Source organism: Acomys minous (genome assembly GCF_964271855.1).
Source record: "Acomys minous genome assembly, chromosome: 19".
NCBI classification, from domain to species: Eukaryota; Metazoa; Chordata; class Mammalia; order Rodentia; family Muridae; genus Acomys; species Acomys minous.
In genome coordinates this window covers 63,675,560-63,689,576 of record NC_140499.1, presented here as the reverse complement: position 1 = coordinate 63,689,576, position 14,017 = coordinate 63,675,560, and the positions used below count along the sequence as shown (strand labels likewise).

Here is a 14,017-nt window from a genome sequence, read left to right as displayed (position 1 = left end):
TCAAGGAGTTAAATTTATAGCAGATGAAAATGTATAATAAATAGACATATTGTTAAATCATGTGACACATTAAGTATACAGCGTGCTTTGAAACTAAAAAATAGTAAAGCCATGTAGCCTCAGGATGTGAGTAAGAAATCAAGTTACCAGGAAAGGTGGAGAATGAGCTACATGTGTGAGGACAGAGAGGCTCATGGGAGTGCAGAGCTGTGAGCCAGAGGCAGTGGGAACGGACAGTGCCCTAAGGTAACGCTGTGAACTCAGCCCCACCAACTCAGTAGCTGCGGTCTTGGCTTAAGTGATTTTCCTGATCTATAAAATGTGGCTAATAAGCTGTAATTCTAGTCTAGATTGCAGTAATGATTAAGTGAAATATAACTTAAAATATTTCACATATCAAACACCAAACATGTACTTTTGAAAGTGAAATACCACCCTTACGGGGAGAGGAAGAGGAATGTTTGTCGGGTGGGGGAGGCCGGCTGCTGGCTGCTGGCTGCCGAGGGAAGCCAAGCCCCGCCTTAGGCAGAGATGAGCTGAAGAAATGTAGACGCAGGAATTCAGGGAAGCCCCAAGGGAGGAACGAAGGGGTTAAATCACGTGGAGCCGAAGGACAAGGACAGGTGAGTTGGTGTGGAGCACAGTTTAGGAAAACCCAAGTCAGGGGACAATAAAGGACTCGTGAGGCAGAACTTTCATATAATTTGATGAGTGTTTAAGCTTAAAAAGGCAGAGAAAAAGCAACTGTTGGAAAGGTTCCTCGGCAACTTTGCCCCTGAGATGGCTCCCAGGACCAGGTAGAATCCCAGGGAGTGGAGGCCTTGTATTCAAATAGAAACGCTGTTTAGTTCTTCAGCTGAGCTGGAGCCTTAGTTATTGACAGGTTTCCTGGCTTTATGTGGCCTGGAGGGAAAAGGCAGGGCTGGGGTTGGGGGGGGGGGGCGGGTGGGGATCTGTTAATCAAGCACTTCTATGGTATCTCACTAGCATTTTTCCAGAGGCTTGTTGTGGTCAGTGAGTAACTCAGGACCTAGTTCCAGTGAGCATCGCCTCATTCCTCTCACAGCAGCCTGCCGCTTCTCACTGAGCTGGTAGGGTCCATGCTCTGATAGCAAGAGTGGAGGACAGTCACTGGAACTCGGGAGGCTGAGGAGATTTCAAGCCAAGGCAGATACATCAACACGACATACCTTTTATTTGCCAGCACCCAAGCCATTAGAAAAGCACATTCCTGTGGCCTATATGGGCCACATGCAGGCAGACATATAGACACACACAGCCAGGCTGGCGAGCTTGAAAGACCTCTATAGAATCTCACAAACGTGACATTGTTTTGTCAGGGACAGCTGGCTAGCAGACAATATAATTGTTTACTCTTGGGTTTCCTAGGCATCCGATGACAGTCATTTCATGCTGACTCATGTCCACCCACCATGTCTCACGTCAGTCATCTTGGTCCATCCCAGCGATCTGTATCACCCCCATATGGCTTAAAGGTGAACTGGCCCTTATGGCTGCCTGATGATTCTGCTATGAGACGGGTTTCTGGTGAACAGCACAGTGTTTAGGAGAATCTCTGACCCCCAAACGACAGCTGCTATGACTAAACATGTCTCCAACTTGTTTAATACTATGTTCTGGGAGCAGAGAAAAGTTAAAGCATCCTTTTCCCTTTCCAACCATTGAACATCACTAAATTAAAGAAACCCAGGCCTTTCCCTCAGGAAAACATGTCTCCAACTTGTTTAATACTATGTTCTGGGATCAGAGAAAAGTTAAAGCATCCTTTTCCCTTTCCAACCATTGAACATCACTAAATTAAAGAAACCCAGGCCTTTCCCTCAGGATAGTCACAGTCCAATAGGGAGTCAAGTCTTGGCCTTTTCCCCTTCCCATTCAAACCTCCAGCCATTGAAAACAAAAGTCTTTACATTGTAAACATCAGTGAATTAAGTATAAATAAGTAGCCACAGCATTAGGGATTTGTAGAGGGCATTTGCTTTTCTAACCCATGGGAACTTTGGGCTTATCATAGAATGTTAGATTATTTTATAGTAGATTTTATATAAGACTACACTAATTATTTTTATTTAGTAATATAAGCGTGATCCAGCTATATAGCTCTTGAGCATCTTGTATCCTAACACAGAGGTGAATTGTCCATCCATATTCATTGCTGCTGTACTCATCCAAGAAATGGAAAACCCCTAAATGTCTGTCATTTTGATAAGTGGACAGTGAATATGTGGTAAATTTACCCAGTTGAACATTATTTAACTGTTAAGAAAAATAAAATTATGAAATTCACAGGTAAATGGATGGAGCTGGAGAAAGGCAAATTCTACATGTCCTTTTCATATGTGTATGCTAGCTTTGAATTTTTAAAAATTATCTTTATTTTTATGTTTTTAATTAAAATTTAACTACATAATTTCTTCCCCTTCCTTTCCTGCTTCCAGCCCCTCCTATGTAGTCAACACTCTCAAATTGATAGCTTCTTTTTATATTATTGTCATATACACACATATAAATATGTATACAACAAGCTTTTTACTTCCCTTTTTATTTGTGTGTATATGGCTTAGTGATCACCACTTTGCATTGGATAACCAATCAGGAGCCTCATCCCTAAAAGCCTTCTCGCTGTAGTCATTAGCTGCCCGCAGTTGTTCTTGGTTTAGAGGTGCGCTCTTTTGAGTTTTTCCTCCTTCTGTTTTAGCATGTTTATATTGATATTGTCATTGTTTAGGTCTTGTTTATGGAGATGTTTTTAAGAAAGTCAGTCACACAGGGAATTTTCTGGTATTCTGGATTATATAATCTTTGCACCCTTCTTCCACACTGTTCCCTAAGCTATACATGGAGCAGCTGCACTGCATACATAACTACTGGGGCTTTAGACTTTTTGTTTTGCCCTTTTAGGTTATTCCAGACAGGGTTTCTCTGTGTAACAGTCCTGGCTGTCCTGGATTTGCTTTTGTAGACCAGGCTGGCCTTGAATTCACAATGATCTGCCTGCCTGTCTCCCGAGTGCTGGGATTAAAGGCACACGCCACCGTGCCCGGCTGGCTTTAGACTTTTTAGTCAACCAATTCTTTTCAATTTTTTTCATATGATATATTTTGACCATGTTTCCCCCTCCCCCAACCCCTCTCAAATGTTCCCTATCCACCATACTTATGCACACCCTCTCTTTCATCCCTCTTTGTTTCCTCTTTCTGTCTTTCTGTCTCTGTGTCTGCCTGCCTTTCTCTCTCTCTCTCTCTCTCTCTCTCTCTCTCTCTCTCTCTCTCTCTCTCTCTCTCTCTCTCCCTCTCTCTTAAAAACAAGCACAAAATCATAACAATGAAACCATACAAAAACATCACGGGTTCATTTTCTGTTGGTCAACTACTCCTGGTACCCTGGAGTGTGTTTGAAATACACCTAGTGTCATTCCACTGGAGAAAACTGACTTTCTCTTCTTCCCAACAGATCTCAATTGCAAATAGTTTCCTGGTTAGGGGTAGAACTCACATCTGTTTCCTCCTCTCAGGAGTGAGACCCTGTCTGGCTTGAACCTATGCAAGTGAGTATCTGTGAGTTCATATGTGGTCAGTCCTATTGTGTTTGGAAAGTACTGTTTTATTGCTGACATCATCACCACTGGCTCTTACAATCTCCGTAGCTCTCTGAGCCCTGAGGGAATGCTCCAAAATCTCCCACTCTCTCCACAACGTCCGTTTGTGAGGTTTTTTCCTTAAAACTGAGTGCTCATAGATGGTAGGAAGCCAGTAAGGGGCATTCAGAGGGCTTTTAAGGTAGGGAAGATAGAGCAAAGGCTACCCGCATCAGCTATTTTCACATTGACCAGCTGGACTACTCTGAGCTATAGTTCAAAGCCCGCTCATCTCGTCACATTTTTTTTGAAACTGCAGATTCTTCTCATGGTATATTTTAAGGCAGTGGTTTTCTTATTAGTCTTATTTTCTATATTTTCACAAAGATAAAGTCACTGAGGTATATGGGGAGGAAAAAGTAACATGTAATTTAACAAGAATTGTCTTGCTTGAAAGGCATCTGCAGCTTTAAAACAGCACAATTTACACTTAGAAACCGGCTCCCCATCGTTACACTGTATCAGTCTCTCCGTCTCCTTGTATCAAATCTATCACCTGTTGATCTCCACCATCTGTCTTCCCACTCGTCCATCTATTCATGTTTTGAATGTCAAAACAAACGATACATTATCTTGGCTGCTTACACTTTTCCATAGTAATTAATTTTGTAATCCCATAAGAAAACATTTTTATTATTATATTAAGATCAGAAATTTGAAGTTTGAAAATGTTGAATGCTTTTCCTATCTCTCTAAGGGCTCTTTTCTCTTTAAGGTATTCTGTGCATGTACACCCCCCCAACACACACACACACACACATATACACAGACACACACACACACAGACACACACACACTCTCTCTCTCTCTCTCTCTCTCTCTCTCTCTCTCTCTCTCTCTCTCTAAAATGAAATTTCACATAAAGCCACTAGGATCAGAGGTCTAATAAAAATTTACTTTTTCTATTATGGACAGAAAGAAGGAACTGAGGTGTGGCACGACCAGAATCCTTAAGAATTACCGCGTTATCAGGGTTGAGGAAAACACAGGAATGAAGGGAAACGATGACGTCATGGACGGCCCCATCCATATCTTCTCTCCAAGCAACTCCCGTGTCAAGCAAACACACTCTGAGACGGGAGTGGGCGGCCCGAGCCCAGTGGAGAGTGGCAGGCGAGCAACACCCGGCGATGACGTGTCACAGAGCCATGTGGGCATGAGAAGGCAGTTGTCCGTGCTCAAGCCCTGTCTCATGCGCTGAGGGAAGAAGAACTTGAGAGCAGAATAAAAAGGCTGGTGGCCAGAACGCACCACCCACTCACATCCTGAGGTGTCTGCAGAGCCTGTGCTGTGTGTCACCCAGGCAAGTGCCGCACAGGGAACAAGAGCAGGTGCCTCTTCAGACTAACGGCCAGATCAGAGCTGCAAGAAGCATTAAGTTGTGATCAGGAAGATGTAGGGAGTGGCATTCCAAAGTAGAGAATGAGGGGGAATTTGAAAATAATCAAATGCAAATGAGAAGACTTAGGAATGTGTGCTACGTTTTCAAAGAAACTAGATTATATTCTGTTGTTTAGTGTGTCCCTCTGATCTTGTGGGATGTTGGCTACTGGATTATTCAAGTGGGGACTGGAATACAATTTTGAAAGTCAGCCATGTCCATTTTTGGATCAGATGTACTGAGGATGTCAGTATTAGAGGAAGAGAAGGGAAGAGAGGCCAGTAGCTTTGATTAGTCAGCAAGAAAACTGTTGTGGGGGACAGAGCCTTGGGCTGGGAGCCTGGAGGTCTGGAAACAACCCCCAGATACTGAGTGGGGACCAGTCCAGGGGCCAGCACCTGCACTTCTCTTTGGTTTTTTGTCTTGTGAAAGTTGATGGTTACAAATTGACCCCCAAAGACCTTGTAGTTTCTCTCATTTGTGTAAAACCATGTGTTCCTGAAATTCTTTTGAGGGAATGACTTTGCTCTTTTCTGAAAGAGCTCGTCACCTCTAAGCTCCTTGAGTGTTCTCAGGGTTCTGTGTGATGTGAGAGAGTGAGTTCTCAGCTGCACCCTCTGGTGATTTTAATGATCAGCAACTTCCGTGGAATACTTGAAGAGTGCGTTGCTTGAACCATTCTGAATGGAGTTTGGTATGAGATACTGAAACAAAGCACTTAGTGAATGCTGAAGATTATGAAGACCTCATAGTACTCGCCTATGTCTGATCAAAAGACTCAAGAGGGAACTAGAGATGAAGCTGCAAGGACAAGAGTAGACGGTGTGGCCCTGGAATCGGGTCGGACACATGTGGGACTCTCCCACAGCTCCCCCACATCCACCGACAGAGATGTCCTGCCAACAGAGCCAGCAGCAGTGCCAGCCTCCTCCCAAGTGCCCGCCCAAGTGCCAGACCCCAAAGTGCCCCCCAAATGTCCTCCTAAGTGCCCCCCTGGGTCTTCCTGCTGTAGTCTGGGTTCTGGGGGATGCTGTAGTTCCAGCTCTGGGAGCTGCTGCAGCTCTGGGGGTGGTGGCTGCTGCCTGAGCCACCACAGGCCCCCCAGATCTCTGTGTCGTCATCGTCACAGCTCTGGATGCTGTGGCAGCAGTGGTGGCAGCAGTGGGTGCTGTGGCAGCAGTGGTGGCAGCAGTGGGTGCTGTAGCAGCAGTGGTGGCAGCAGTGGATGCTGTGGTGGCAGTAGCCAGCAGTCTGGGGGCTGTTGCTGACTTGTGCCATGAGGACATTGGACTAGCTGTGCCAATGGGAAGCCATGTTCAGATGACCCATCCCTGTTCAGATGACCCATTCCTGACTGCTGTTCTGCCCTGGTCCCCCATGCCCTCCATGTCCAAGTCAGTACAATGTTGAAATCTAACTCTGGAGATTCAAAATTTGTCCCCATGTTGCTACCTCCCTTCTGTGTGTCAGAGTAATAAAGCCTTTCCCAGTGATCTTCACCAGACTCCTGTTTGTTTTGTCAGCATCACTCCCGGAGGCCAGTCCTGGCAACCATGGATCAGCAATGTACCGACAGCGTGTTCTGAGACCAAAGTGACAAGGGCTGGGCCTCTCTCCCTACTTGAGCTCCATAAGTCACGACTATGTTTTAATATGGGTAGGTTCTTCCAGGGAGATTAGGAAACCAGAAAATACTCAGCCTGGAGGTGAAGAACTGTCTCTTTGTTGTTTTGCCCAGTCCCCAGGTTCTAAGACGCTTTTATGAGGACCGGCAGATCTTTATGGCCTGGGACTCCTTACACTCGGGGGTCCTCGTAAACTTGTCTGTCTTTTCTGGCTTTCTGATAAACCCTTGACCCAGTGTCATGCGGTGGTGACTGGATATGGTTTATTTCTCTCTCACTTTTGAGAGGTACATCCTTTTCAAGCAGGGACATCCCAAGAATTGCCATATGTTCGGAGGCTAAGACGTTTAACATAGGTGAACACACAAGAAGCTCCAGATGCCCTCTATGAACACCTCCCTCCCTGTTTTATGCTCAGCTTGCTGGAGGGAGGGTCTCCAGGGTCCACTGCTTCCAGACAGTGGTCAAGAGGCCACTCTCATTGACTAGCCTGGGGTCACCTGTCTTCTCATTCCCTGAAGAACACGCCTTGTCCCGCTGTCCACATTCTGACTAATGTGAATTATTACATGGGCTGTCACTGGTAGTCCCGAATAGCAGGCTCATTAACCTTGGGCCCCTCGGTTTATACTATTCAGTCTTTAAAATTTCTGTGATACCAAGTTCACGCTCAATCTACTCTACAAAATCAAAATAGAGGCTGGAGAGCCTTATAGTTTTCATGATATCTCTCATGGCTTGTGTGCCAAGAGCCGCCCTGTTGAGGGGGCTCACTAGGCATGTGGGCTGTCTAGGAGGTGATCTGGTGTTTGCAAGGTCTTATACCATGATATACCCTGAAACTGCTTCCAGCCTCTAACATGCTGTCAGGAGCCATTGATTTGGGAAAGTCCAGGAGGCATGAGAGATCTCTGGAGGTGATCCGATATTTGCAAGGTCTGTATCGTGATGTGCCCCAGAATTGCTTCCAACCTCTGACTACCCTGTCAATTGTGCACTGCTGCATCTCTCTGAAATCTGGCATTAGAGCCGGGCATGGTGGCGCATGCCTTTAATCCCAGCGCCCAGGGAGGCAGAGGCAGGTGAATCACTGTGAGTCTAAGGCCAGCTTGGTCTACAAAGTAAGTCCAGGACAGCCAAGAGTACATTCATGGCCAGCCCGGTCTACAAAGCAAGTCCAGGATAGCCAAGATTACACAGAGAAACCCTGTCTCGAAAAACCAAAAATAAGTACATCTGGCACTGGTGTGAATTGTTATTTTCTGGGTACTGACCAGCTCTGATTGAGCAAACTTCCTAGAGGATATTATTGAAGATGTACTTTTAGTTATCCAGATGAATTAATCTCTGATTATGGAATTCCTGATTTGGCTCAAATAGTTTTAAAAGTTAAAGTTAGTTTATGGCTGCAATAAATACCTTTGTGGACCTCCAGATGCCTCACTAGGATAGCCTACCAGCAGATTTGTGGCTTCAGATAAGCCTCCACCGCAGATGGCACCACGAATCCTGGTATTTGACCATAAATATAGCCAAATTTGTTTAAACCCCATGTGAACCTATGTGGAATGAAGTTACCTAGAGATGTCTGAATTTACTCTGTTTCTTAGAATGAAAGACAGACAAAATTATTGTCCTGAGCTCATAACAAACTAAGAGATAGCTGGATAATGTATAGTCAGGTCCATCCTAACTGATAAGTTGTATACTCTTGTAAGTTTCCGACCCTATTAACCTTAGACTCTGCCAACCTTCGTCATTCTGAACTCGCCATGAACTTATGTAATAGATACATAGATAAGAAATGTTTAGATTTAAAACATGTAACCTGTTGTATTTTTAGAATGTATCTGTTTTGTGATTAATTGTACTGTTTTGACTATGAGGTAATTCCCTGTTCTCAGAAGTATAAGTATGGTCTTCTACAATAAATGAGAAGGAGAGAGCGGGAGAACAGAAGAGAAGAAATGAAGCAGCTCAACTTCAGTTGAAGTTAAGATGCCTGACTTCATCCACTTTTTCTCCTGATCCTCTTCTCTTGAATGTATGTGTGTGAGTGGTTTATTTTCTATCTCTCTCTTACTTCTTATTTCTCTGTAGATTCACAAATAAGTTAGCAGACTCAGGGTCATCAGCCTTCTACGCTAATAAGCCTAAGTTTACACCAACTTATTGGAGATCTCCGTAAAGAAGCCTATCTACAGATCAAAGAGCCTCCTTTTACGACCCTGTGCAGTTTCTAGCCAGAAGCTGCTTCTACAGCCTCAGCCATAGGAAAAAAGGTGGTCAGTTTAAGTTCTCCTCAGCCGCAGTACAGCCAGTCCCTAGAGAAGAAACCTTGGGCTCTTTTTCCCTTTCCTTCCTATTTCATCTTCCAATCCTGAACGGTTGCCTGAGCCATCAGCTCTGGCCACCCTAGAGACAAAGTGAACAAGAAGGGCACCCGCAATCCAACCCCAGAGAGAATTTACCCTGGACCCTCACCAGAGCACCATCCGGGCATTAACACTTGTGGAGGCACAAGTAAAGAGCTTGGCCAGTCTGTTAGATTCTTTTCTTATTCCTTCCTTCCTGGAAACACAGGATACTTCAGTTCCACAGACCCAGACTGATAATCAGGGTTGTTTTAAAGTCCTTATGACCTTTGTCCAGTAACTTCTTCAAGTGCAAAAACTAGATCTTATTCTTGAAAAATACAATAAAAGAGCCAATGGGAATGAACAGACTACCCAGAAAGTGTCCCAGTGCATGACATAATATCAAATATGTCAAGTGAGTCATCATGTGTCAGTAGAGTGGCTTAATAAGTTAAAATTTTTTAAACTTCATACAGTACATTCTGATGACACTTTCTTTAACTCCTCCCAGGGGTTGGAGATAAACCAGAAAAGATCCAAATATTGATTGATAGATAGATAGATAGATAGATAGATAGATAGATAGATGACACAAATAAATAAGTTAAAAAATGTAAAGGGAAATAATACAGTATATAGTTTCCAGTAAATACAAAATTAAGAAATAATCAGAAAGCATGACTCAGGCTAGAAAAACTATGTTAATTGCACAAAATAAACAGAACAAATGTTTATTCTGATGAGCCAGTTTTGTCCAGAAAACATTTCTAATAAATACAAATCATATAAACAAAGCAAAAATAGAAAAGTTAAAATACCCAATGGAAAATAATCAGTAAATGCTAAGTATATGCCAGGAGTTCAAATGATAGAAATACACCAGTGAACAGATAGAAGAACACCTTGCTACACTCATGAGTTTGAATTTTCTGAGTTTCAATAAGTTCCATTTCAGACATTTCATATAAAGAATACATTAGGTATACAAGCATAGCCTTCATTGAAAGTGCTTAAATCATAAGTATAATTAAATTATTTTAAAGATACTTCATTAATATTGAAGTTCTCAATTAGAATATCTTCCTTTGGATTTTTAAAATTACATTAATATACTTGTAATTTGTTTTGGAAAATTTATACTTAAATATATATTTATTACATGAGTAAATTATTTCTCATTAACCAAATATAGCATAAACAGAAGATGTTCATCTCTAATCCATTAGGATTTGTCTTTATATGTAGTTTATATTACATTGTAGGTATTTATTTATTTATTTATTTATTTAATTTAACTCAGACATTTATTTAGGCCATGAGTAGATTTTTTATTTTTTTATTTTTAAATATTTTATTAATTTATTCATATTACATCTCAATGGTTATCCCATCCCTTGTATCCTCCCATTTTCCCCTTACTCCCCTCCTCTATGACTGTAACTGAGGGGTATATGCTCATAGGGTATCAAGTCTTTTCTTCATAGCCTGCTTTCCTTCCTCTGAGTGCCACCAGGCCTCCCCATCAAGGGGACGTGGTCAAATATGGGGCACCAGAGTTTGTGTAAAAGTCAGACCAACCCCACTCTTCACTCAACTGTGGAGGATGCCCTGTCTATTGGCTAGATCTGGGTAGGGGTTCGAAGTTTACTGCACGTATTGTTCTTGGTTGGTGCCATAGTTTAGCAGGACCCCTGGGTCCAGATCCACCCGTCATAATGTTCTACTTGTAGGTTTCTAGGACCCTCTGGATTCTTCTATTTCCCCATTCTCCCATTCTTCTCTTACCTAGAGTCCCAATAGGAAGTCTTCCCCTCTGTCCCACTTTCCTGGTAAGTGAAGACTTTCATGGGACATGCCCCTTGGGCTAATGTCCAGTTATAAGTGAGTATATACCGTTTGACTCTTTCTGCTTCTGGGTTAACTCAATTATGATCATCTAGTTCAGCCCATTTGTCCATAAGTTTCTGGAATTTCTTGCTTTTAATAGCTGAGTAGTATTCCATTGTGTAAATGTACTACAATTTCTTTATCTATACTTCTACTGAGAGACACCTAGGCTGTTGAAAGCAGTGTTAAGAGGAAAATTCATAGCACTAAGTGCCTTTAAAAAGAAATTGGAAACATCCCACATAAGCAACTTAATGACACAGCTTTAAGCCCTAGAAAAAAAGAGAAGCAGAAACATCCAAGAGGAGTAGATGTCTGGAAATAATCAAACTCAGGGCTGAAATTAATAAATTAGAAACAAAGAGAACAGTCCAAAGAATCAAAAAACCAAGAGCTAGTTCTTTGAAAAAATAGACAAGATAGAGAAACTGTTAGCCAAACTAACTAGAAGGCAGAGAGACAGTATCTAAATCAACAAAATCAGAAATGAAAAGGGAGACATAATGACAGACACTGAAGAAATACAAAGAATCATAAGATCCTACTTTGAAGGCATATATGCCACAAAATTTGAAAATCTAAGGGGAATGGACTATTTTCTGGATCAATTCCACTTGCCAAAATTGAGTGAAGAACAGATAAACAAGCTAAATAGTCCAATTTCCCCTATAGAAATTGAAGTAATCATTGATAGTCTCCCAACCAAAAAAAGCCCAGGGCCAGATAGTTTCAGTGCAGGATTCTACCAGACCTTCAAGGATGTGCTAATACTGATACTCTTTAAGCTACTTCAAAACATAGAAATGGATGGAACATTACCAAATTCATTCTATGAGGCCATAGTCACATTGATATCTAAACTTCACAAAGACCTAACAAAGAAAGAGAATTTCAGACCAAATTCTCTTATGAACATTAATGCAAAAATACTGAATAAAATACTAGCAAACCGAATCTAAGAACACATCAAAGATATCACTCACCATGACCAGGTAGACTTCATTCCAGGCATGCAGGGATGGTTTAATATATGCAAATCCATCAATGTAATCCACCATATAAACAAACTGAAAATAAAAAAACCACATGATCATTTCCTTAGATGCAGAGAAAGCATCCAATAAAATCCAACACCCATTCATGTTTAAAGTTTTGGAGAGATCAGGGATACAAGGCACTTTCTTCAACATAATAAAGGCTATATACAGCAAGCCAATAGCCAAAATCAAAGTAAATGGTGAGATACTCAAGGAAATTCCTCTAAAATCGGGAACAAGGCAAGGCTGCCTACTCTCTCCATATCTCTTCAATATAGTACTGGAAGTTCCAGCCAAAACAGTAAGACAACAAAAGGAGATCAAGGGGATCCAAATGGGAAAGGAGGAAGTCAAATTATCCCTATTTGCAGATGATATGATAGTGTACATAAATGACCCCAAAAATTCCACCAGAGAACTCCTACAGCTGATAAACACCTTCATCAAATTGGCTAGATACAAAATTAACTCAAAAAAGTCAGTGGCCTTCCTATATACAAATGACAATCATGAAAAGGAATAAATTAGGAAAACTACACCCTTCACGTCAGCCACAAGCAATGTAAAATATTTAGGAGTTACTCTAATCAAGCAAGTGAAGGACGTGTTTGAAAAAAATTTCAAAACTCTGAAGAAAGAGATTGAAGATGACATAAGAAGATGGAATGAATTTCCTTGCTCGTGGATCAGGAGAATTAACATAGTAAAAATGGCTATTTTACCAAAAGCAATTTACAGATTCAAGGCAATTCTTATCAAAATACCTATACAATTTTTTTAAGGCTACTGAAAGTTCAATTCTCAACTTCATATGGAAAAAAAAACCCAGAATAGCTAAAACAATCCTATACAATAAAAGATCCTCCAGAGGAATCTCCATACCTGATCTCAAGTTGTACTATAAAGCAACAGTAATTAAAACAGCATGGTACTGGTACAGCAGTAGGCTGGTTGATCAGTGGAATCGAATCGAAGACCCAGATATGAATCCACACATATGGTCACTTGATTTTTGACAAAGAAGCCAAATCCATTCAATGGAAAAAGCATAGCATTTTCAACAAATGGTGCTGGTCTAACTGGATGTCTATGTGTAAAAAATGCAATTAGGCCCATATTTGTCACCATGCATAAAACTCAAGGCCAAGTGGATTAAAGACCTCAACATAAAACCAGACACACTAAATTAGTTAGAAGAAAAAGTGGGGAAAGGCCTGGAACATATTGGCACAGGAGACAACTTCCTGAACAGAACACCAACAGCCCAGGTCTTAAGGTCAACAATTAATAAATGGGACCTCATGAGGCTGAGAAGCTTCTGTAAGGCAGGAGACACTGTCAACAGAACAAAGTGACCACCTACAGACTGGGAAAAGATCTTCACCAACCCTATATCTGACAAAGGTCTAATATCCAAAATATATAAAGAACTCAAGAAATTAAACACCACCAAACCAAATAACCCAATTGAGAAATGGGGCTTGGAACTAAACAGAGAATTTTCAACAGAGGAATATCGAATGGCTGAGAAACACCTAAAGAAATGCTCAACCTCCTTAGTCATCAGGGAAATGCAAATCAAAACAACTCTGAGATTCCATCTTACACCCATCAGAATGGCTAAGATCAAAACCTCAAGTGACACCACATGCTGGCAAGGATATGAATAGAGAGGAACACTCCTTCATTGCTGGTGGGGATGCAAACTAGTACAGCCACTTTAGAAATCTATCTGGCTCTATCTGAGAAAACTGGGAATAGGGCTTCCTCAAGACCCAGCTATTCCACTCCTTGGAATATACTCAGAAGATACTCCAGCACACAACAGAGACATATGCTCAACCATGTTCATAGCAGCATTATTCATAATAGCCAGAACCTGGAAACAGCCTAAGTGTCCCTCAATAGAAGAATGGATAAAGAAACTGTGGTACAATCACACTATGGAATACTACTCAGCTATTAAAAACAAGGAATTCCCAAAATTTGTGGACAAATGGATTGAACTAGAAATGATCATAATGAGTGAGTTAACCCAGAAGCAGAAAGACTCAAATGGTATATACTCGCTT

General features: G+C 41.7%; 1 pseudogene across 1 annotated transcript; it reads left to right on the top strand.

Annotated features, from left to right (window-relative positions):
• The first annotated feature begins 534 nt into the window (after positions 1-534).
• Positions 535-6,523, top strand: LOC311590610 (annotated as a pseudogene). The gene is made up of 2 exons (XR_014783589.1): positions 535-623; positions 4,574-6,523. The product of XR_014783589.1 is annotated as an uncharacterized misc_RNA (transcript).
• Positions 6,524-14,017: the final 7,494 nt, after the last annotated feature.